Below are 25,946 nucleotides of genomic sequence, written 5' to 3' on the forward strand. Positions count from 1 at the left end.
ATCCGTTATATGCATTTGGACAGATTTTTCAGGAGAGAGTGAAAACATTATCACTTTTAATTTCCTTATTTTCCCTAACTTCTTTTGGTATAATTTCATCATTTTTCATGTTATGGTTGAAATTATACCGGAAGTAACTTAAGTGGCTTTGAAAATCAAGGGAATTGAAAGTGATTATGGTATTTTCTTTCACCAGAAAAATCTGTTCAATTGCACATAGCGGATTTTGGAGGCGTACCGACGACATTCCAATTTCTTTCTGCAACCGCATTTGTTAAGATATATGTTAGTCGTAGTGACTTGAAAAGAAGTCGAAGTCGAAAAATTTTGAATAGGATTTGTCTATTCCTGATTTTTATAGTAAGTCAAATGCAGCTAGATACTTTACATCTAATTAAAAGTCTGAATTAACAAATGGGAAAACATAAATTTGAGCACAAACTTAAAATAAAACAAATTATGTGTTTGTGCTGTACGAGTCTCTGCACATTACTGTAAACATTTAAATGTTTCAAATGAAATATTTCTCCTTTTTTCTGATTAAATACATTCATTTCTTTCCCAATGAAGTGCTCGCTACAAAATTCTTCTATTAAAGCATTAATATCCAAGTGGAAGCTTCGTTTTGTTTTCGTATGTTCACTGAACAGCAGACCTGAACTCGGTAAATAGGATTAGATGTCGCCGAGCTTTACTCCATACATACGCTGTTGCGGGTCTCTTGGACATTCTAGGTAACCAAACGCAGGACTGTAGTGATAAAAATATGTATATTACAGGTACTCTCACATCACAAAACTGTGGCTTGATTCCCTTCCTCCTGCCAAAGTCTTCGCTAGCAAAATCGGTTTGGCCCTAAAGCAATATTATGTCTGATGGAAATTTGAAGTTGAGATTCACTGGAACTTCGTTCCAAGCGGACGTGTACTCGATGAGGAATTTCATTCTCAACAGGCACAAAAAGATCGTGAAGTTTTGAGAGAAAGGTACCGGCATTAGTTAATCGAAATAGAATTCTCTTGCAACAGGACACTACGAGACTTCATACTGCTCGAACAACTTTGCAAGAAATTCAGGAATTGAGAGAAATCGACCAGTTTTCACTCTCGTCATATAGCTCTGATCTTGTGCCTTCAGATTACCTTCTGTTTCCATCCATAGCTCACTTTCTGTGTGAAAGAAATTTCTAAAACTTTCAAGTCGTTGGAATGAGTATCACATCAAACTCAGAAATGGTAACAATCTCGCTGAAAAATAACTTCAGATCATAGAAAATAACAGCCTTTACTTTGAAGATTAGGTTAATTTTATCTTGTACCAATACACACCAGCTAACATTTTGCTCCAAATTCTAATTCACTTATGAGACAGTATCTGTACTGCTAAGATGAGATTTTGTTATGTTGACATATCACGCCTTACAAATTACTCCTTTCACAAACATCATACATGAAGGAAAATAACGGAGAAGGTCTCTTATGGTATAAGCATGCAGTTACCTCGACTTTCTTAAGTGATACACCAACAAAGCAGCGTACCGCCTCAGTCACAATTCCACAACTTTGAATCTGCCATTATCTTTCGCCAAGTCTAACGATGTCTTGCCTCTTTTGTTAACAATTGCACGACTTTCTGAACAACTGCCCAGTGATGCCGATACGCTGTCTTGTGAACCGGAGTCACAACATTTTTGGCAGCAACATCTGGATTAGCGTCTGTACCGATAAGAAACTGAACAACTAGCAAGTGACCCTGAGATGCAGCCTGGTGAAGCAGAGTTGTACCATTTTTGGCAGAAACGTCTAGACTAGCGCCGGCCCAGATAAGAAACCCAACAACTGCCAAAAGATCCTGATATACCGTTTTATGAAGCAGAGTTTCACCGTTTTTGGCAGCAACGTCTGGACTAGCGCCTGCCCCGACAAGAAATTAAATAACTGGCAAGTGACCCCGATATCCCGGCTGCAAATAGAACCGGTTGTTGAATGTCAGTGTTGTTGAAATTCGAGTTCATGCCGCGTCCAAGAAATATTTCAACTACAGAGAGTGACCTGGATCATGACACACAATGAAAGCGTGTTAAATATATGTTACATATATTATGTAGGCCTAGGTGTTACTAAAGAATATGCCTTCTTAGGATCAATGAGGACATTAGAATAATTTGCTCCAATATTAATTGGGTCACTTCGACACGACCTTCCAGAGATGTAAGACAAAGAGTGGGCTTATTAATAGATGCATCTCCGTCCAGTAGTGTTCCCAACATTAGCAACTTCCATACTTCTTCGAAGTCTCCACTCCTAGCGGCATCCAACAGAAGTGCTTTTCTTTGATTAGGGTCAAGCGCCGAGAGTTCCTGCAAATAGAGATATTGACTTAGAGCTTTGGTAATTTTATGATCGAATTCTATTCTTGATTTTTCCTTACCACTGACGACCTCTATTTTATACATCTGCCAGCAGAGACACTCTTTTAGTCACATGTGATCAGCAGAGGTAGGAATTCTAAACAAATACATTTTATGTTCCTCACCATGTAGATACTCAGGAACTAGAAATGTCAACAATTACTTCAGCAGGGTTATAATGTTTTTTTTTTTGTTTTACATATTTTTAATTCTTTCAACAGTTATTTTACACAATTCACGTACTTCATTGTTTTCTATTTCACTTGTATTTTAATTCATATTTGTTGAGATATTAAACAACGTTCTTGTGGACATTACAGCCAAAAGGAATGAGCTGAGGGGGCCTCGATCTATCATGTTACATCATGGATGAAGAGGACATGGAACACGGTATGTATTAGCTTCAGTGGTGAACTGTTTACGTTACAAGATCAAATATAATTCATTAAACATATTGCGTATAACTCTTTTAGCTATTTTTTTATTTGTTCTGGACCTCGCAGTGTGCGGACGATTGACGAGTATAGTGGAATGCTGATAATAGTGAGTAGAAATGGTAGAACTCCGAGAAAAACCCCTCGCACCCGCTTTGTCTACCACAAATTCCATCGTGACTAAACCAATGCGTTTCTTACAATATATTATTTCCAATCATACCATTATTTATTCTGCAAGGGTAATGTGGAGATTTTAGCAGCATCTGTTTGGTTGCAGTGTAGACGCATTCACTCGCAGTATAGAGGATAAATTTGAATCACTAATTCGGGATCGTCTTATGTTTTTGTCATTATTTAAAACTGAAAAAATTATTTCACTTATGTACGTTGATGAAAATATTACCGCCAAACATTTCCTAAAATTTGCAAAGTAGGAAACTCTTTATGATTAATAAATTTATATGTATAGCTCATGGCCACGTGTACCAACGTCGGTTATTGTGACCACTGATTACAATTGCACCTAACTCTTGGTTAAGCATTTTTACCATACATCGACCTCGGTTAGTATTTAAACAGGAGGTTAACCACGGTAATCTCTAGCCGGCCATATTCGAGTTATTAAAGGAGATAATCAGTGATTAGTGGTAAAACAAAATAGCGGGCAGATTCTCAGCTGATTATTGGATAGGAATGATTGTGAACGTGAATTTTCATTAGTGAAAAGAGAGAATTGTTAGGAGGAATTAGATGACAGAACATTTCAGGAGGGAGTTCGTTTATCAAAATCTACCGTGCCATTTTTCCTGTAACAAATGGATCACTTGAAATAACCTAGAAACAGTCCTATTTCTTCTATTGATCGGCTGTTTATATTTCAATTCTATGCAACTTATATTTTCTGTATTTTAAGAGGGAACGCTCGTTTTTAAGAGGGAAGCTCGTTTATCTCTTTTCCTACGTTGCTGAACAAAGAGAGGTTGTGGTTGGATGTTAGGATATTGCACAGTTCCCTGATATTTATTGGGGCCATTGATTATAAACACATATTCTTACTAATCTTCTTCACCCTTTTACTTTATGGTTATTTCGTCTTTTATCCTATATAATATATTTAAATATAGCAATTGAATCTTTCAATACTTCGAACTCACACTGGGGTATAACCATTTTTGCTTTATTGCAATGCTAAAATATAGGATAAGTTCGTTTCGATGCTGAACGGAGTAAGCGCAATCGTTTTTTGATGTTGGCTATTATCTTTACAGAGGTATGGATGCTTTCCTTTAGTTATTCTTTTTTAGAAACTGTATACCATCATAATCTTTACCATGGTTAAATGAGGTGTCAGCTAACCATGTTTAAGCAACTGGTGTTTATGAATAGTGCACAGAAATTACATTCTAACTTTGGTTACTGTTTAACTGTGGTTTTTGTAACCTATGATTACTGCGAGGTTGATACACTGCGCCATCAGTTTCTGACTTTCCAAACTTTCGTGGGTGAGTATCACTCTGCAAGTGAATAATCTCTAATTTTAAATTATGTGAACTTTTTTCTGGTGTTACTAAAAATGGATTCCTAAATGAACATTTTCACATTCATTGATTTTACGTCCTTAATTCAAATTCGTAAAGAAAAGTTGCAAAAATTTTCAGAGATTATGCCTATTTCTCCTTTAATAAGACATATCAAACGGGAGAAAAACATAAATCTGGAATAAAAATATAAAGCTGATGTTTCCATATTTGTACATTATTCACAAATGATTTTATGACATTCATCGTATCTAAATGAGCTGTGTTTTTCCTTGTAACCTTGTCGGGTTGCCGCTCTCTACGGGGCCGAGAGCCGGAGGCATGTGCTGCGGGGTTCCCAAGTTTCTAGTTTGTCGGGTTGCCGCTCTCTACGGGGCTGGGACAGGGCCGGTTATATTCACCTAGTTTAGGTGCGTAGGCGGATGTAGAACGATTTCCTTGGGGGAGGGCTAAGGGGGGCTAATTCACACATATGTACTCTTATCATGAGCATATGAATTCTCCAGTAAACATAACAAAAATGCGTACACAATGAAAACATAAACATTCATTATGCCCTCTGAAACCTGTACAGTACTCAGAGAAGTAATTACAGTAAATTGTCGATTATATCGAATAAATATAGTCACTTTTTCTTAACAAGATTCTAAAGACTTTGTGTGAACTAGAGGGCTGTGCCATCACTGGTTCTGTCTCGTTTTCGTTTGCTGATGATTAAGACTTGGAAAAAAGGAAGTATTCACAAAAGTAGAATCTTGAGATATAAGTTTCACTACAACATATATCATGTAGCTAAAAAGGCACCATTGCATATGATAACATGGGAATCAATACATTAGAAATGTAAAAACAAAACACCGATGACCTTTAATCATGTAAGTCTGACTTATTTGCTACCAACATAATCTAACACAATATGCCGTTCAAGAGTGTCCAAATGAAGTTAAGATTGCCAGTCATTTCAAAATCAATTCATACACGATTGGCGCCTTCGACAAATTTTATCACGAAGAATCTAAGTTCACGTAATACTATATGTGTAGCTACTCTTTCTAGAAAAGTCACTGGACATTCCAGCTAAAACGTGCTTATCAGAGACCGCTATGACGCGAAGGATGAAAGCAATTCAAGTTCTCCTCCCGTGCCAAAAGTTACAAACATATTCCAAATCAGCAGTTCTGATCTTTCAAGAGATTACGAAGTATTTTTCAGGATTATTTACAATTATTGAGGATGAGAAGAAGCAATATGAGTATTTAGAAATATTATGGCAATTATTAAGGAATTCTTCTCAACAGTTCGGAGATTTCCATTACAGAAGAAAGTCTTGAATAGCTGTATTGTCATGGAGCATTTTCAATATGTTGAATAGACGATCTATAACAGAAACAAATTGGGTTTTGCCAGTGATCCCAAATTCAATAAGTCAGCATGGGATCGTACACACTGCACTATTGAATTTCAATGGGATCCTTAATCATTCTGAACCAAAACTACCTACCAGTATACTGTGACGAAGGTGTATACTCTATCAGACGCGAAGTACAGATAAGGAATTACGATAAGTTAAAAAATATATATTTTACTTGTTTTGGGAGCATTCCACATAGCTAAAATGATTGTTCCTGGTTGTTTATGTAAATGTTTCCGTGGAAGTGGAATGTCATGTGAGTTTGACTTTGAAGTGTTAGAAAATAGTTTGGTGCCATAAAATAACTTACAGAAATATTCCAAAGACTTCATTTAAGTATGTAATTAATTGTTTACAATGTGTCAAATCCTCATGCATTTGTAGAGAAAATGAAGTAGCCTGTTGCCACTTCTGTAAGCGTTGGAGTATTAAGGGGTTAGGTACAACTTACAGCAGTAAAATTTTTGGAAATATTCAACATTTTTTTCCTCCATTATTGTATCTTGTACAATTATGAAAATTGGTATTTGTAAAACATTGTCCTTCTGCTATACGAAAAAGATATTTTTACGATTTAAAAAACTATTTATTTTTTTTTTTCAAAATTCAAACTGATGCCAGTATACTGTGCAGTGATGGAGCATTTCCCTCATACCTAACACATAAACTTATTAACTTTTTTATGTTCTCTCTTTTATTTTATTGCTGAAACTCATGTTTACAATATCATGCTCTTTCAACTACATTCCTTAATAAATAATATTTTTTTATTCTGTATTAGAAGGAAATATTTGACCATTTTTTTAAATGAATTTATTTTTTATCAAACAATCTATCAAAGGTAGAGAAATGATCTTGCATAATATTGTAGATATGGCATGCATAAATACCGGTAAACACAAAAAATTTAATCACAGAATGTTGGATAGTTTTTGAGTTATGTGGGAAACGCTTCATCACTGCACAGTGAACTGAACTTTGAAAACAATTGTTAAAATTTTTTTAATCGTAAAAATATTTTTTTTTCATTTAGCAGAAGGACAGTGTTTTACACATACTAATTTTCATTATTGTACAAGATACAGTAATAGAGGGAAAAAATGTTGAATATTTCCAAAATTTTACTGCTATAAGCTGTACCTAACCCCTTAAAGACTCGAATTCAACTTGTAAGAATCCTTTTTAGACAAAATATGTTTGTAATATAGTCACTGCTTGTATATTTTGTCATAATATGATATCACATAATTCATGATACCATAGTATTTCCATGAGAAGTTATGTCCAATACTAGCATTAAATTTGTTGCAATGTGCTGTATAACTTCTATAGTAACAAAAGAACAAAGCAAAAAATTATAGATCAAGAACTTCTATTCAACTCATAAGTAGTATACCTTATTATAACATATTGAAATAATTCCCATTAGATTCACTCAAGTATTAACAAAGATATGGAGTCGAGCAGCTACCATCTTTTATGACGTCATAGTCGGGAAACGTACCAGGTGTTGGATGTCCACGCAAGTCAGAAATTCTTACTAGGGCACCACTAAGCATTCGTCAGAAACGTTCTCTGTACTCAATCTTTCCTACATAACTACAGTCAGGTCCAGGATTAACTGGCGGAGCTCCGAAAGCGCATTACACAAGATGCAGTCGCCATAATACAGTCGATACTCCACAACATAGCGCCACTACTGACAGATGGGAGGTGTGTCGCGATGTGAATGGTGCACACGTTCGAAAGTAATGTGTAACGAACATATACCATTACAAATGTTACCAATATAATCACTCTTTCAACAAAATCCATACTTAATTTTGTATAAATTAGTTCATCCTCGGAAATACTCACCCCGCATTGACTATATTCGTTGATAATTTTGTGATCAGCGTCCCTCATGGTGATGTCACACCCGTGACGTCGCCTTGATTCGGAGCCTGGCATTTCAATTCAGGTTGGTCGACATTGATACAGCATTTGAAGCCGCTGTCCATGGAATTGTGGTACTGAGGAGCAACTGCAATCACACAGATGCTGCTCTATACACAGCTATTCATTTTGGCCGAATTGGAAAAAAAAAAAAAAACGTCAAAATAATGAACTCACCCTGTATTACGACAGACCAGCTAAGCTTTTCGTTGCTGTAGACGTCCACAGATTGGTAACGGTCTACCCTCCATATATGGAGTTGTATCACGAACTCCTTTCTGGTGATGTCTACCCTCAGGTCGAAGTCACTTATCTGTCTGTTTCCTAATTCATAGAGGCACAGGGTGTCTTCAGATTCTGCATGTTCTTATTAGACTATCCTGTCCCCTTTCTTTACATACACGATGCGAGGTGTTACAGGCCGAAGAATCAAGCCTTGACCTGAAACAGGAAGACAAAAAAATCTTGAGTGTGATCCTACCGAAACACCTAGATAAATGCCAAAGTGCCGCTGTTGTAGAATTAAATATGACCGTCTATGTAGATTATTATAATGTGGAAAATGTTGTGATTGAATGAATATGAAAAAGTAGGGGAGAGAGGGGCAAAGTGAAACATTTGAAATAAGTCTCTGTTTGATGCTGATATACGTAAGCCCGCCTACGTATTAGACGAGGAGTTTAGAGAGCCTTCATTTTCTGTAGTTGTGTCGTTGGTAAGTGGTGTTTGGATTGTGCCAGAGCAAAAAGATTTTTTATGCATTGCTGATGTAAGTTTCTAACTGTTTTAATTTTGTATTGATGATGTACAGTTGTCAAAAAAAAAAAGTGGCCGCACTCGTGACCAGCGAAAATTTTCTAAGTCCACTTCGGGTCACGGCGATGTTACACGATGCATGTCCTTGTGGAAGCAGTTCCGGAACTATGGAATTATTTCATATCTGTGTCTCGTAGACCAGCGGTAGAGTGCTCGCTTAACGATTGAAAGATTGGGAGTTCGGGCCATGTTCAAGTTATCATTTTATTTTTTTAATTGTTCTTTAGCGATATAAATAATATTCAAATTATAATTTCTATTTTGTTACCGTTCTTTCGCGTTACAAATAATATTCAAGTTACCATTAATATTCTGTTATCGTTCTTTCGCGATATAAATACTCTGAATTTATATAAGAAATTATTGCAATATAAATAATCATTTTTCTTTGAAAAATTGGTAATTTTATTTAAATAATTAATTATATATTATATAATATTTTATATTAATTAAGCAAACCGATATTTATAATTTATATTATGTTATCGTTCTTTAATGATCCTGTATAAATAATATTGAAGTTATTTATATTATGTTATCGTTGTTAGTGATATAAATAATATTCAAGTTATCATTTATATTCTGTTATCGTTCTTTAGCGACATAAATAACATGAATTTAATATTAGGTTTGGAACAATACAGTTGTATAATACTGTTGTTAGTTTTTTCTTTTTACATTATTGCATTATATTATCTTCAAACACAATAAAATGAAAAGGAGTGACGAGGAATTGAACCTGAGATGTTTACATCAAAATTCCGACGTTCTTCCGACTGCACTACGAGGGCACAAGTTAAGAAACATTTGCGGAAAAATTGGCCCAATTCCCCTCCAAGATTTTCTGATGATTTGTAGAAGTTCGTCCAGGATGCGGGGGACAAAGGCTAATTGGCATTTCCCGGTATCTGATCGGGTCAAAAATCTTGATAGGAACTAATATTTAACCCTTGCAGTGAATTTCGGTGAAGTCCGGAGGGCCCAATTAGTCAAATCCACTCTCTTCACCGCCACGCTTGGGCCCCCTAGAATCTATTAAGATTCGAAAGAGACAGTGGTGTGCGGAAAGCAACGGGAAGTTAACGAATTTATCCTTTCCAAGAAAAACTGCAAACATGAACAAAGGAAGCTTTTAACAGAAAAAGAAGCATCTTCTGCGATCTCTGGAAAAAGAACTAAGGAACAAACTAGTGAAGTGTTTTGTGTGGCACTGTATGGTGAAAAAACATGGACATTACGAGAAACACATAGAAGCATTTGAAATGTGGATGTGGAGAAAAATGGAAAATGTGAAGTGAACAGACAGAATAAGAAATGAAGTTGTGTTGGAAAAAGTGGATGAAGAAAGTATGATGGTGAAACTGATTAGAAAGAGAAAAAGGAATTGGTTGGGTCACTGGTTGAGAAGAAACTGCCTACTGAGGGATGCACTGGAAGGAATGGTGAACGGGAGAAGAGTTCGAGGCAGAAGAAGATATCATATAATAGACGACATTAAGATATGTGGATCATGTGCGGAGACTAAGAGGAAGGCAGAAAATAGGAAAGATTGGAGAATGCTGGGTTTGCAGTGAAAGACCTGCCCATGGGCAGAACGCTTATGTATGCCCAGGATGCTTGGAATGTCGTGGGTGAGAATACTGTAGTAGTTATTTGAAAAGACTCTAGTCGATTCCATGCCCACTCGACTGCAAGAATGCTGGGTAACTTTCGGTGCTGGACCCCGGACTCATTTCACCGGCATTATTACCTTCACCTCATTCAGACGCTAAATAACCAAGAAGATGATAAAGCGTCGTAAAAAAATAATCGAATGCAAGATGTGATCGAGATGTGGGAAAGATAGATTAAATATATTTAATCGTAGCTTTTTGTTTTGTTTTTTGAAGGATTAATTGTTTGAATGTTCTAAGGCAGACGCTAGTAAGTTTTTTTTGTTTGTGCCACGAAAGATATTTTTGTTGAGAATAAAATCTTTTTTTCTTTCCATTTGCAGCCATAATGTCATAATAAGTAATGATAAAGGCATGACATAACACATTCATGAACCTGATGTTAATTACTAAAATAATCATAAAAGGGAAAAGAGCAATTATGTATATTTTGTATCTCTCTCTTAAAAACAAAACAAAAAAATAACATAAAGAGCACGAGGTTGTATTCGAACGCAGGACCTCACGAATAAGAAGCCAGAACATTACCATTACGCTATCAAGTAACACAAATAATACTTTAATTATAACTGTAGATATCAGGCAACGTGTTACAACAACAGGTAACATCGTCTGTCACCGAACTGTAGCGAAGATACCCGAAGGGAACTTTGCTTCTGGAAAGCGGCCACTTTTTCTTTTGGCAAATGTACTAGTGACTCATATCTTGTGTTTCTTATATATATATGTTACTTTAACTTACGTATTTTACTACATTGTGAAAGCTAAAACGACTTTTACATCAAATCAAGATGGCGATACAAGCTTTTATTTCTTAATGGTGGCTGTGGGGAAAAGTGGAAGGGGCAAAATGAAACAAGGGAGCAAAGTGAAATGGAAATTAAATAATTTTTTGAAGCCGTGGTTTTCTATGAAATGAATGCAAATTGGGATTTAACTTAATAAGTAATGGTACATTTCATATCCACAATTCATTTTACATATTTATGTTTTTTTTATTCGGTTATTTTATCAAAAAAACGTAAATATGTAAAATTAATTGTGGATATGAAATTAACCATTACTTATTAAGTTAAATTCCAATTTGCATTCATTTCATAGAAAACCGTGGCTTCTATCTGCAGCAACTCAACATCAATACCAAGCTAGAGAACCTAAATGACCAGCACGTTAATGCTATACGAGACCTCGAAACTATAAGAACCCGTTGCTTGTTGGAGTTGCAAGTGAGCATAGATGAGACTACAGGATCCATGAAACAACTAAGGCAACATCTTTGGCACAGTGAATTTAAAACCTGGTGTGCATACCCCCAGAAAGGAAAATAAGTTGTAATGTTTGAAGAAGTACCTGCAGCCGGCAGCCAACTCGTGGATCATCAGACATGAAAAATTATCAAGTTCTGAGTGGAGAGAAATGCTAAAAATGATTGTGATGGTGGCAACAGTATGTTTTCTCCCTGGTCGCTCTACAAGCACAACCCACTGTAGGCACTGTAGTGAGTATGAAACTTTACCACATGTGCTTGGGAGTTGTCCACAGAGAGAAGTACTCAGAATAAAACGTCACAGCACCATACGTTCTATGATCACATGTGCACTTCAATCCAAAAATCTAGAAGTTCAGGAGGAAGTTCATTGTATTGATGATGGTGGGAGCAATCATAGGATCGATATCATAGCTATAAATAAATATAAACAGGCAGCCGAAATAATTGATCCTACTATCAGATTTAAAATCTCAGCCACTCAACCATCTCAAGTGAACGAAGAGAAAAAGAAAATCTATGAGCCCACGATTCAGTACCTATTAGCGAAATGCAACATTGAAAAAATCACAGTTACCGGTCTCTTCTTCGAAGAGAGAGGCACCATTCCGAAAACATTTGTAAAGTGGAGGGAAAAATACAAGCTGAAGAGAGATCTTCAAGATGCCATCGTCACCACCATAATAAAATTTTCTGTAGCGATATTTCGCCAGCATCTTTATGATCTTTTCAATTGAAATTGTACCATGTTTTATTTTTTTTCTATATGTTTTAATCTCTTTTATTTGAAATCTGCTTATATAATTTTTCATTTTAAATTTTATTGTGAGCTATTCTGTGTTGCAAGGCAAACCCAAAATATTCGAACAGACTAATAAATTAAATTAACTGAACAAACGCGTGAAAAACTAGCTAAATAAGCAAGTAAATAATTAGTATACAAGTAAATATCTTTAAACCTAAATAAATTTATAAATTAATAAGCAAATAAAAACTAAATAACCAAATTCACAACTAAATAACTAAGTAAACAAGTGAATAACTAACTAAATAAGCAAATGAATACCTATCTAAATAAATAAGTAGAGAGTTATATAAACAAGTACCTACTTAAATAAGTAAACAAATAAATAAATGTCGCTCTCGGTAGCGTAGTTGGTATAGCGCTGACCTTCAATGCTCGAGGTTGCGGGTTCGATCCCGGCCAAGGTCGAGGGCATTTAAGTGTGTTTAAATGCGACAGGCTCATGTTAGTAGATTTACTGGCATGTAAAAGAACTCCTGCGGGACAAAATTTCCGGCACACCGGTGACGCTGATATAACCTCTGCAGTTGCAAGCGTCGTTAAATAAACCATAATTTAAATTTTTTAATAAATAAATAACAAATATATACGCTAATAAGTACATATTTCACTTACATGCCATAAAATAAATATTAGGCTATAACCTACACCATACTTGCTTACTTACTTATGGTTTTTAAGGAATCAAAGGTTCGTAGCCACCCTCACATAAGACCGCCATCCGTCCCAGACTCTACCATCATATCCCACCTCCCTTAAATCCATTTTAATATTATCCTCCCATCTACGTCTCGCCTGCCCAAAGGTATTTTTCCCTCCGGCCTCCTAACTAACATTCTATATGCATTTCTGGATTCGCCCATACGTGTTACATGCTCTGCTCATCTCAAACATCTGGATGTAATGTTCCTAATTATGTCACGTGAAGAATACAATGCGTGCAGTTCTGCGTTGTGTAACTTTCTCCATTATCCTGTAACGTCATCCCTCTTAGCACCAAATATTTTCCTAAGAACCTTATTCTCAAACACCCTTAATCTCTGTTCCTCTCTCAAAGTGAGAGTCCAAGTTTCACAACCATATAGAACAACCGGTAATAATATAACTGTTTTATAAATTCCAACTCAGATTTTTTAATAGCAGACTAGATGGCAAAAGCTCCTCAACCGAATAATAATAGGCATTTCCCATATTTATTTCACGTTTAATTTCCTCTCGAGCGTCATTTATATTTGTTACCGTTGCTCCAAGATATTTTAATTTTTCCACCTCTTTGAAGGATAAATTTCCAATTTTTATATTTCCATTTCGCACATTATTCTGATCATGAGATATAATCATATACTTTGTCTTTTCAGGATTTACTTCCGAACCTGCTTCAAGTAAAATTCCTGTGTTTTCTTTAATCGTTTGTGAATTTTCTCCTAACATATTCATGTCATCCGCATAGACAAGAAGGTGATGTAACCCGTTCAATTCCAAACCCTGTCTGTTATCCTGAACTTTCCTAATGGCATATTCTAAAGCGAAGTTAAAAAGTAAAGGTGATAGTGCATCTCCTTGCTTTAGCCCACAGTGAATTGGAAAAGCATCCGTCAGAGACTGGCCTATACAGACTCTGCTGTACGTTTCACTGAAACATTTTAATTAATCTAACTAGTTTCTATAAGAATATCATATAAAAGTTCCCTCTTAACCGAGTCATATGCCTCTTTGAAATCTATGAATAACTTATGTACTGTACTCTTATATTCCCATTTTTCTTCAACATCTGTTGAATACAGTTCTTTAAAAATAGGTGGAATATAACTTTGTTCCTAACTTAAAGTGTTACTGTAAAAATCTTGTAAAAATGAAATAAACATGTAAAATTCCACAACGGTTAAAATGTGATGCTATTTTTTTTATTCTTTATTACTTAATTAGACAAGCTTTTCAAAATTTGGAGTTATGTCTGACATTACAATTTTTATTGAAAGGTTAAGAATTTATTATTATTATTATTATTATTATTATTATTATTATTATTGTTATTGTTATTATTATTATTGGTATTCTTTTTTACTATTGTTATTATTATCATTATTATTACTCGTTTTTAAGTTACAGTAATTGCATTACTTAAGTTTTATTACTGACTGATTAAATTTCAATCTTCTTTACTATGTTAGTATTTAGGATTTACCTTGCTTGACTAGTTTCGAAGTTTTGTGCATCATTGTCCAAAGTCTAGTGGTTTCCTGTTATGATGGTGTGTGTTCATTATTGTGTCGAAAAGGATGTGTGTTTTGAAATTGAGTTGAGTGTTCAGGATGTGATGTGGGTGCGTTTTTGTATGTTTATAAATTTCACATTGTTCTAGGGCAGGGATCGGCAAAAATGTCATCGTGATCACTAGCAATAGTGACGTCGCATGGGGAGCGCAGTAAACTGTCTTTGCTTCATCCCCATCCTTCCATCCAAACTCCCCTACAACTCCAATTCACAGGCATCTATTAGTGGCAGGTTACCTGATTACATTTAGATTGCTTCTTTCTGAAACCTTCAACGTCTGTTCGGAGACGTGCGTTTAAGGAAGAATGGGAGGAACAGTATTTGTTGTGCATATGATGACGCCTCTTATGTTCTAAAATTCTAATAGGCACTTATAAATCAAAGATGTACATTACGACACGTCATAGGATTATCACGAAATCATAGGTATACAAGAACATATCCAATGTAATAAAAATTGTAAACGAAATATATAGCTACAGCAGAAAATAAGTATAAAAATAATTTTCTTTTCGTAGCGTTGGACAGGACGAAGCAATTAAAACATAAAAAAAACTAAATTCAAATAACATTTCCAATACTAAAATATGATGAAACAAGCTATGAGTCAAAGGGAACCCCATGCAAGTTATGTTATTGCTTTGGAAATCGCAAAATCATTGAAGTGCTATAAAGGACAGTCCGTTAAAACATGTCTGAATAAAGTTGCTAACATTATTTGTCCCGAATAATCTGATGATTTTAAAAGTATGAAATTATCCACACGGACAATACAAAGGAGGTTAAGAGATATTGAAACACTAGCTGAACGAGAAATAGAATAAAAGATGCATAAACGGTCTAATCTCTCACTTTAGGTGGAAACACGATACTGATACAGTAGAATTTGTAATGTTCACCCACGGAGTTACGAAGTATCTCTCTGTATAAGAATATTTTACTCGATATCATTGCACTCGAAGGAAATACAACAGGAGAGGAGTTATTCCAAGCAAGAGAAAAAATATTAGAAGAAATGAATCTAACATAAAGCAACTGGTGTCTATAGTAACATACGGGACTCGAAATATGACTTTAAAAAAGTCTACTAAGTGGAGTAACCTGTTATTAAGAGAGCAGGAAATAAGTGAGGACATAAGACGTTGCCATGTATAACACACCAAACTGGCTTAGATTAATTTAAAATGCTCCCATAGAAAAATATCTGTATAAGTAGTCCTATCATAGGTCACCTGCCACGACCCTACATAGCTGCTATGTTTGGCTCTACATTCAGTGTATTTCCGAACAATTGTTTTCTGAACGAAAACTTGTGAAATCTAAACAAAGATCGTGACTAGCAGACGAAAATTTACGAGTTGTATTAAGAGTGGCAATTTTTGACGTATTTTCCTACTTGTTGTAGTACAATAAAAATAAAAGTGAAATAAAATATAATCTGTCCAACTATAAATAAATATTGTGCAGAGTCCGCCACTGGGATCCGAATGGAGTGCTATATACTCCTCGATTGATATTACATCTTACATTACATTGCGTCCAGTGATGTCATCGTCGTGGGTGGTTTTCAATCTGCCTTTTGTTTTCTTTGTATAGTATTAGCACAGTCTAGTATATACAGTCACGAAGCTTGAGTTCATGGGGGTACTAGGAACAATAGACTGTGCAGGTACTATTTCGCATTGTCTGTAATGAGGCGATAGTAGCGATCCTAGTGTTAGCAACTATCTATGGATGCATATTTACTACGTATTGAGCTTCGTGACTATATACTAGACTGTGGTATTAGTATGTCGTCTACGTATTTGTGCCAGTATATGATGAATGCGTGTTGCTGTTTGCTGGATACAAACTGTACTTGTTTGTTAAGCAGATCACACTGGACGGTATTCTGCAGATCAGAAAAATCTTTAACATTTTCCCACGACTGAACAACCTCACTTGTGTGGGTGTGGTATGCCAAGTCTTCATATCCATCATCCGTCTTCTTCAGTAATTGTCTGAATTGCCTATTTTTCAATGATTTTGATCTCATTTTGGTAATTATTTTTTTCACTGCAACGCTCATACATAGCACTTTTGAAATTAGCAATTTTCGAGCATTTTTTTGTATTATACATTGAAAATTGTAAGTAGTATCAGATCTTTCCCTTTTCCTCAAATAATATTTAACCTACCGACAAATCCTTTCTTCTCATGAGCCATTAGTACACTGCAATGCAAATTTTTCGTTTGCTCGTATTCATTCGAACGTCCCGCACTCAAGAGTATATCCTTTGAGGGAAAGACACTCTAAACTATGCCCGTGTGGAAGGAGAATCGCAGGAAGCAATGGGGAATCGTTTAAATTTTTTGTCGGAAGCGTACACAGCCTACAGTAAGTTACTCTTTACTGTGACCTAATGAGTTAGATATGTTCTGTGGGGTAATGAAGGATAAAATAATATTTTGTTTGTTCCGACCTATCATTCCATTTAATATATTTTGTGGTTAATTTTACTTTTTTAAAATTATATTTCAAATGATGTATCAAAGAAAATTCATTGTGTACATTTTTCAACTTGCACACTACACGAAACTTAAATAGTTTTCCGCTTTTTTACTCTAGTAGTTTCCTTACAGAGCTACATTTTGCAGTAAGATCCACCGCTGACTACCAGTTCTCTACCTGATCGGACTGTTACCGACATAGAAAACATCTAGAGGCGAAAAGGGTGGGAGGATCATGTGGTTCCGTTCGATTCTGTGCGGTAATGCCCGCCCACGTCTGATTCAACTGTTTTAAAAACACTGACACCTCTAAATATCCACTTCTCAGATCAGTCGCTGACAGAATTGGAGCTATGTTTGGGTTTACCTACATTTCTTGACTTTTTTTTTTTTTTTTCCAAAATTTAAGATAGTTTACTAAAATCGGAAAGAAGAACCTGCTTCACAGATGTGAGACTTCATGCACAATTTCACAGTGGCTACGTATTAAAAGGTAACACCTAATTTTGAAAGCCTAGTGAGTTAAGATGCATATTCCAGTATAACAATAAAGAACGACAATTCAATGGGAAACAACAAAATAAGCGAATAAGATGAAACGAATATAATATTAAACAGATTTTCACGCCTTCTTAGGCCCGTAACACACTTGAAGAGTTTTCGCTAGCGAGAAAGAGGCGAAGAGCCTTCCTCCACACACTTGGCGAGTTCTCGTTATCACAGATCACACCTCGCTATGATCATCTATGCACTGCCTTCATGCAGAAAGCATTTCTCTGATTATAGTAATGACTCGTCGGGGGAAATATTATAGGTTATGTATTTACGTATATTGTCGTACTTAAATATATAACCTGTAAGTATATTGTCGTACTTTACAAATTACCACGTACGAACGCTATGTTGAATCTGAGTATTCACATGATCAGGAAATGGAGTTACATGAACGTATTTTGTTAATGAAAATAAAAAGTAGGCCTAAAATCAAAGCCAGAAATATCTTAAAATCACATTGTATCTTACGAAAATAAGGGCGAGTTTTGGACACTGATTTCGATTTGAATGATGATACGTTTAGGCGTTATTTCAGGTTGAATGGACCTCAGGTTTTTGCCATTCATGATAATAGAGGATTCTTTGCTATGTTCTGATTAAAATTATGTAAACTGTTAGACATATAGATACATTATTTCAAATGTTTAATTAATGCTATTAAATCTCATCGAAATAAAATATAGCCCTATTTATTTTCAGGTAATGTGATATTTATCTCCAGATTTCTTCTTTAAGTTTCGTGTTTTTACAGTTTTCATCCCGTGTATAATATAAATAGGCCTACGGGTGATATCGTACAAGTTCGATAAGTTTCTGACTGCAATTATCAGCCATTTTTCCTCATTTTCAAATAAAAACAATACAATTCATCGCCACCTGTAATGTCTTTTTCTACATTCAATCGTAATAAAGAGTATAAATGTCAAACATCTTTGATAAATGTGTCAAGAAAATTCGCTGAGCTACCGACTCCAGCGAGAAACTCGCGCGAGATTTTTGTTTCGAACGAGAATCTCTTCCAGTGTGTGGATGTCCATTTGAATCCATGTTATCACTCTTTGAATTTTCTCGCAACATATTTCTCGCTAGCGAAAACTCTTCAAGTGTATTACGGGCCTTACTCTTGTTATTATTTCTTTGTTATGAACACTGAAGGTAGAGATGGAGTACACAATCCATCATTGCGTTCTTGCTCTCTTGACGAAAGAATCCCACCTCTAGCCTTGACTCTGTTTCGAGCGGGTAGTATTCACAGCGGTGGCGAAAATGTAATCGTGCGCCGAGCCACTGTGTAACCTTCAACGTGCATAGCACTTATGGAGGGAGGCGGACACCCGAAGGGGAAGTGAAGCAACTGTCTGACTTATTAACGGATTTTCATTTTCCTTATGTCAAGCACATAAATATAATTTTATACAGTACAACGCTACAAACTAATGTTTAGTACGTGTAACGAAGAAAGAAATGAACAATATCACAACCTAAAATTAACTGTCTTCAGAATGTCTCTGCGACAAAGTTTCAAAATCAGGAATTATGTCACTTACTGCCAGTCGTAGTTGATCACGAAGGTATTTGTCTGTCAGTCGTGATCGAAATTTGCTTTTTACTATTTTAATTGTTGAAAATGATTTTTCACAAACGTAAGTTGTAGCTAACATGGCTTCAACAGAGCAAGCGAAAGAACGAATCTTCGGATATTTATTTTTTGGCAAAGATTTGAAAGTTCAACATTTGTCAAGTCCTTACATCTAGCTTTCATTTGACATCACATAGTAAATCAGTGAGTTCAAATTGAAGAGCTAACAGCATTATTCGTACATCTTCTGAAAAAGTGTCGACGTACAAAGATAATGATGATGATGATGATGATGATGATGATGATGATGATAACAACAACAATAACACTTAACCTTTTAATGTTTTATCAGTAACATGTAGTATAATGCCGTTTTATGTTATACAGCCGTTTTCCTCGTAATACTTGTGAACAAATCATACATTTAATTTTCTCATCATATTGACAGTAAAAAAATGCGTCCTCCCATCCTACTTGGAACTTTCGTACATGGTTTCGAGAGAGACATCTGCCACTCGCAGGTCAGAGAGAAATACAAATGGAACGGAGTTTGACTCCAGTGAGTGAGAGGGTGGGGGATGGCGGAGGTTAGAAGCAAGCGCTATCACTACGAGCCACAATGTCTCGCCACAGTAACTATACCATTATGGTGAATAGTTTATTTTGAACACGCTGAGAGCAAATATCAACAACGCTCGCTTGACTTTCAGCTTGTTACGGTAGGCCTACTCTACGGCTGAGACAGTCACATACATCAGAGAGCACAGTTTACATGCTTCCATTTACGTCGTAGTATTCAGTTTCGCATTAGGAATGGAGTATGAATATTTACTTACTTACTTATGAACTCGGAGGTTCATTGCTGCCCTCACATAAGCCCGCCATCGGTCCCTATCCTGAGCAAGATTAATCCAATCCCTACCATCATATCCCACCTCCCTCAAATCCAAATGAATATTAATTTTCGTTATTATTATTATTATTATTATTATTATTATTATTATTATTATTATTATTATTATTATTATTAATCTCATTTCCGCAGTTGTTAGGCGTTGAACATCTGAGTTTCGGACAGTCCAGGCCTCACTACCATACATGAGGACAGGTCTTGCTAGAACTTTATAAGCTTTTAATCTGGTATGTTTTTGGGTTTTCGTGGTTATGAAAACCTGATTGATGGTTCTTAAGGCTCCATTAAAATGTCGAATATTTTCAACTGCCGGCTACAGCTTGCTTGACTACAAAAGGAATGAACTAATTACAAAACGAGTGCACCTCCGCACATATGTGGTCATTGTCCTACGTTCATAGACATCTATGACGTAGTGCAGAGGGCAGGCCACTAGAGGGAACCAAGAGGTGGAACTTAAACTGAGACGATTCGATCCGACACCGGTATGGGAATCCGGTGTGGCTTAGTGGATAAAGCAACAGCACGTAGAGCTGCGTAGAGCTGAAAACCCGGGTTCAAATCCCGGTGCCGGAGAGAATTTTTCTCCGTTCTACTACTCTTTCATCGTACGATGAAGCAGAATGTCTGCATGGAAACATCATATGTACTTCGGTACATTAAATAATATAAATAAAATAATAAATAATAGTAATAATATATAATTACAAAAGAATTGAAAATTACACCTATTTATGGACATCTCAACCACTATAGACAAAAATGGCTTAACCATGTCAATAGGATGGACCGTTCCAGACTCCCGAGACAAATTCTCCGGTATATACCACATGGAAGACGATCTTTGGGACGCCCCTGAAAAGTGGACAGAGACCGTAACAGGCCACTAGGCCTAATACCTGCAAGGACGATGATGATGATGATTATTATTATTATTATTATTATTATTATTATTAGTCGACCTGGTTGGCGAGTTGGTATAGCGCTGGCCTTCTATGCCCAAGGTTGCGGGTTCGATCCCGGGCCAGGTCGATGGCATTTAAGTGTGCTTAAATGCGACAGGCTCATGTCAGTAGATTTACTGGCATGTAAAAGAACTCCTGTGGGACAAAATTCCGGCACATCCGGCGACGCTGATATAACCTCTGCAGTTGCGAGCGTCGTTAAATAAAACATAACATTTTATTATTATTATTATTATTATTATTATTATTATTATTATTATTATTATTATTATTACTAGCCATACCCGTTCGCTTCGCTTCACTTGTTAGAAGTAAATGAAGGGTGACGGCTAAAAACGATCAGAATCACATTTTGCTAGTCTGTCAGAATTTATACTTTAAGGTTGTATGTATACATCCCTGTCTCAAAAGCAATGTATATGTCCCCTTTATTAACCAGGAGACTATGATGTTTTTTAGCCAAACCTAATCACACTTGCATTCTGTCTGTATTAAAATATACTGTAGAATGGCACTACAAACTCGTTTTCGATTAAAATGGACTATGATCGTTTTTAGCCGTTACCCTTCAAATATTATTGAATTAAATCTAAATACAGGTTTGTAATTACTTAGTGAATAATAGATTATTATGTTGTAAGTCGTTTTGTTCCTGAATCATTTTCAAATTTGTATTTAAAACTATGAATTTAACTGTTATTATCATGCAATGATTTCTGGAGTTGTTAGTTGTTGGTACTATATTAGATGTAATAGAAAATAGGTAAGCCTATGCTTGAACTTTAAATGATGACATACAATTTACTTTATGTATTTCTTTTGTACCAGACGATGCCACTTGAAATAAGATATTGTACTGTCTCATATTATTTAAAAAGTGTGTTGATAATGGCATTTGCCTTTGTGACTAAGGAAAACCCCAGTCAGATTAGTCGGCCATGGAGTTTGAACCCAGGACTTTCAGAATGCGAGTCCCAAACGCTACCGTCTGAGCCAACTCGCTCGGTTGTGCATTATTGTTTATGTAAATAAAAAAATAAAAATGAATGTGGTATATAAATATTATTTTAAGAAACACAGCAAACGAATATGGGTAAATTATGGGCGCAGGAACGCCATTTCGTGACACTTTGTAAAATGACTCAGCTCCAACGGTAAAATACTAATTTTTACTCCATATTTCCTGTATTTTTCGTCCTGGGAAAAGACTCATCTATACGACAAAACTCGTAAAATGACTGTTATGTTCTTTGGACAAAAAGAAATTGAAATGTGTAAAATTAGGGTATCTTATGTGGACCAAATAAAGTTTAAATAATTAAGTACCGTAATATAATATTGGGACAGAATATAAAGTTTTCTGTGCGTAAGGATCTATGTTAATCCTACCTCAGTCCTCCATTCACTTAGGAGTTATCGTAATGGCATATAGCATTACGTCCACCCAGAAAAACTACACTTTCAAATGGTCAAAGAATTATCCTAATCAGTTAAGTAGCGTCTGAGATTACTTCATACAAACCCACAAACATTCTCTGTAAATTAATATTGATAAACATTTATATATTCCCATTATAGAATACAATTAGATCAGTATAAAAATAGTGTTAAATGAATATCTTCCGTTTGTAAGTTGTGTAAGGCTCTTAAATAGACACCAGTCATTTGTTTTCATTTCATTATAGCCTAATACTCTGAGGCGAAATTGATAAGACGAATTGTTATTTTAAAACTCGTATATCTCGTTAAATATCAGTTGTATCAACATTTTGCATAGAATAAAACTTATCGGAAACAATTTTTAAAGAAACCTTTGTTGTGTAACATTTTCATAAAATCAATAATAAGCGAGATATTTGGATTTATATAATTCACAACTTCTTTTAAATAAAGTGTTTTGAATGCCATGTAGCTTAAAATCTAAGATGAAACTAACTTAATTTACATACCAATTTTCATAGAAATTGGTTCAATCATTATAGCGTGAAAAGATAGTAAATATCCAGACAGACAGGTAAACATATCAAAAAAAATGTCAAAAATGCGATTTTTGGTTTCAGGATGTAACACCAATTATTTTTGGAAAAGCGAAAATTACCAGAAACATTTTTATTACGGTACAGATTTATTATTAGTATAGATTATTATCGTTATTATTATTATTATTATTATTATTATTATTATTATTATTACTATTCATTCATAGTGTTCCGCCCAAGGGTAGGTCTTTCACTTATTATTATTATTATTATTATTATTATTATTATTATTATTATTATTAATTATTATTATTATTTATTATTATTATTATTATTATTATTATTATTATTATTATTATTATTATTATTATACAATTATTGGGCTATGGCTGTTGACACCAGCACATTAATATTATAATAAATAAATAAAAATTATTATTGTTATTATTATTATTATTATTATTATGATCATCATCATCATCATCATCGATATCGTTATATTTGCAGTTATATGTGCCGGTTTATTTTAGCTTATTGATCTGCTAATTTTACCGATATACAGCAATTATAAATTTTCCTGCAATTTTCCCCTAATAATAAGCTACTTTTCTTGACTTACTGATATTGGATATCTTTTATAAAATTTTATGGATATTGTCACTCGGCTTTAATGCTGATCGGTGGCGCATCTAATTGCTGCTTAAATACAGTAGCCATAATTTACACAATACAAACTTTAGTATTACATAATTACTCGAAAATTGTACAGATATAATTTAAAACGTATCAAGATATAAAAATAAATTTTATTTGGGAATTAACTACACGAAACAGTTTTGTCAAATAATCATAGACCATATTCAGTATAACGTACAACTTCGCACTGGCTACGAGTTTAGATGTCTGGGAGAGATACGAAAGCGTTATGAAATAGTGTATTACAATACAAGGTCGGGAAATACTCTTTACAAAATCGAGCAAATTTTGAAAAGCGAGCAGAGCGTGTTTTGTACAGTATTTTTTTTTGCACGATAGTATATTTTAAAGATAATATTTAAAAAAATTTTAATGTACAGTATGTACACTACACTACCAGGGACGGACGTCGCTAGGGGGGTGCGAAAGGGTGCGCAAGCACCCCATAAAAAATCTGAGCACCCCTTTCCGCACCCCAAAGGGCAATTTATTAACAAAATACTAGGCATAAATTATTTTGAAGAACAAAAACAAACAAACAATTTCTTGGATGTGAAAAAACAACTACGTCCCATAGTGTATCGTAATGGATGTGATGAGCAATAATAATAATAATAATAATAATAATAATAATAATGATATTAATATTAATATTAATAAACAGATGTATAATATGCGCGCAAGCGCATGAAAGAACATTTTGGATTTTTTATGTACCACATTTTTACAGCTCGCACCCCATCCGCATCCCCCTTGCTCTGATCCTGGCGATGTCACTGTACACTACGAACAGCTGACAATGTTAGCAATCTGCCCATCGTACAAACTTCACAATCAACTTCAATGTTGAGGAATAAAATGATTCAAGTAGCCTACTTGTAATATTATGTTCAATTGGAACATTTTTTATTTCTTTTTCTTAAGTGAAGTTTGAATTGTTTAAATAAAGTTCAGTACATTTCAAATGCAGTGATTTGTTTCGTATAATGTATATTAATTAACACTGCCTTTTGCGTATGAATTTTAATTCATTGGAAGATTGTAGCATACATAGAAGGCAGTGGTTTTCATTACAACTCTAGAGCAGTTATTTGTAACATTTCAACATACTTAATACAGTAAAATCAACTTTCAATCGTGGCGGCCATTTGCTGTAACAACGAGAAAACACACTATTGTGCAAAATATAATTAGGAGTCCACAGATATAACGAAGTAGGGGAATCGCAAACCACAGAACTTATAATTATCAAAATGTTTTCCTCAGCCAACAATCCAACAATAAATTGTTATTTTTAAATGATAGGCTTTGATCAACCCATGAGGATCTAATAGTGTGGTAATAGCACAGTGTAGTATATATAGTCACGAAACTTGAGTTGTTGAGGGTGCTAGAAACAATAGACTGTGCCGGTACTATTTCGCATTGTCTGTGATGAGGCGATAGTAGCGATTCTAGTGGTTAGCATATTTCTTACATATTGAGCTTCATGACTGTATATACTAGACTGTGGTAATAGTTTAAATTAGATTAATAAAGTTCTAAGGCGGAAAACTTTCCGGAAAAATATAGCTGAAAATGTTTCTTTTCACGTCACTGTATTATGTTAATAAACTCGCATTCATAAAACTTTAATAAACATTTCATGTTTCTTTTTTAACTTGACATAAAAGGAATGTCGTCGCGTTACATCTTGTAAACTTTCAATAACGTCCCAACTTGTAACAAATGAACTATAATTTGTGACGTTTTGGCTTAGAGACTTGGCCACGCTGGAATTTTATTTCAGAGGTATCTAGCCCTAGAACTGTTGTTTCCACTAGAAATATCGGGCATGTTCTGCCAATTTGTGATGCGTCCTCTAGTGATACTGTTTACTGAGGCCCTTCAAAACTCTAGGCTCAAATATACGTGTATACATTGTAATTATGTAAATAAATGTACAATCTTTATACGACTGAAGGTAATACTGTATTGATGTCACTAAAACGTAGTTTAGTGCCTAGTTGAAACATGAGTAAATAATGCAACTAATGAATCAAATTTATCAGAAATATTATTTACCTGCAATGAAGCACCCCAGAAGTGTAGCGAGCAACACTGCATAGAACATTGTGACGTGGACGTAGAGTATACTGATTTCACCGTCGCAACAAAAGATCGTATAATATGATTGCACGAAACTACGAGAAAATAAACATGC

General features: G+C 34.9%; 1 long non-coding RNA gene across 1 annotated transcript; it reads right to left on the reverse strand.

Moving 5' to 3' along the window:
* Positions 1-523: 523 nt before the first annotated feature.
* On the reverse strand, positions 524-25,946 carry LOC138696156 (uncharacterized). Its single transcript, XR_011331260.1, has 4 exons — positions 25,808-25,946; positions 7,909-8,172; positions 7,654-7,819; positions 524-2,359 (listed from the first exon to the last, which is right to left on the reverse strand). It is a non-coding gene; the product is annotated as an uncharacterized lncRNA (long non-coding RNA).

This window comes from Periplaneta americana, chromosome 3 (assembly GCF_040183065.1).
Source record: "Periplaneta americana isolate PAMFEO1 chromosome 3, P.americana_PAMFEO1_priV1, whole genome shotgun sequence".
NCBI classification, from domain to species: Eukaryota; Metazoa; Arthropoda; class Insecta; order Blattodea; family Blattidae; genus Periplaneta; species Periplaneta americana.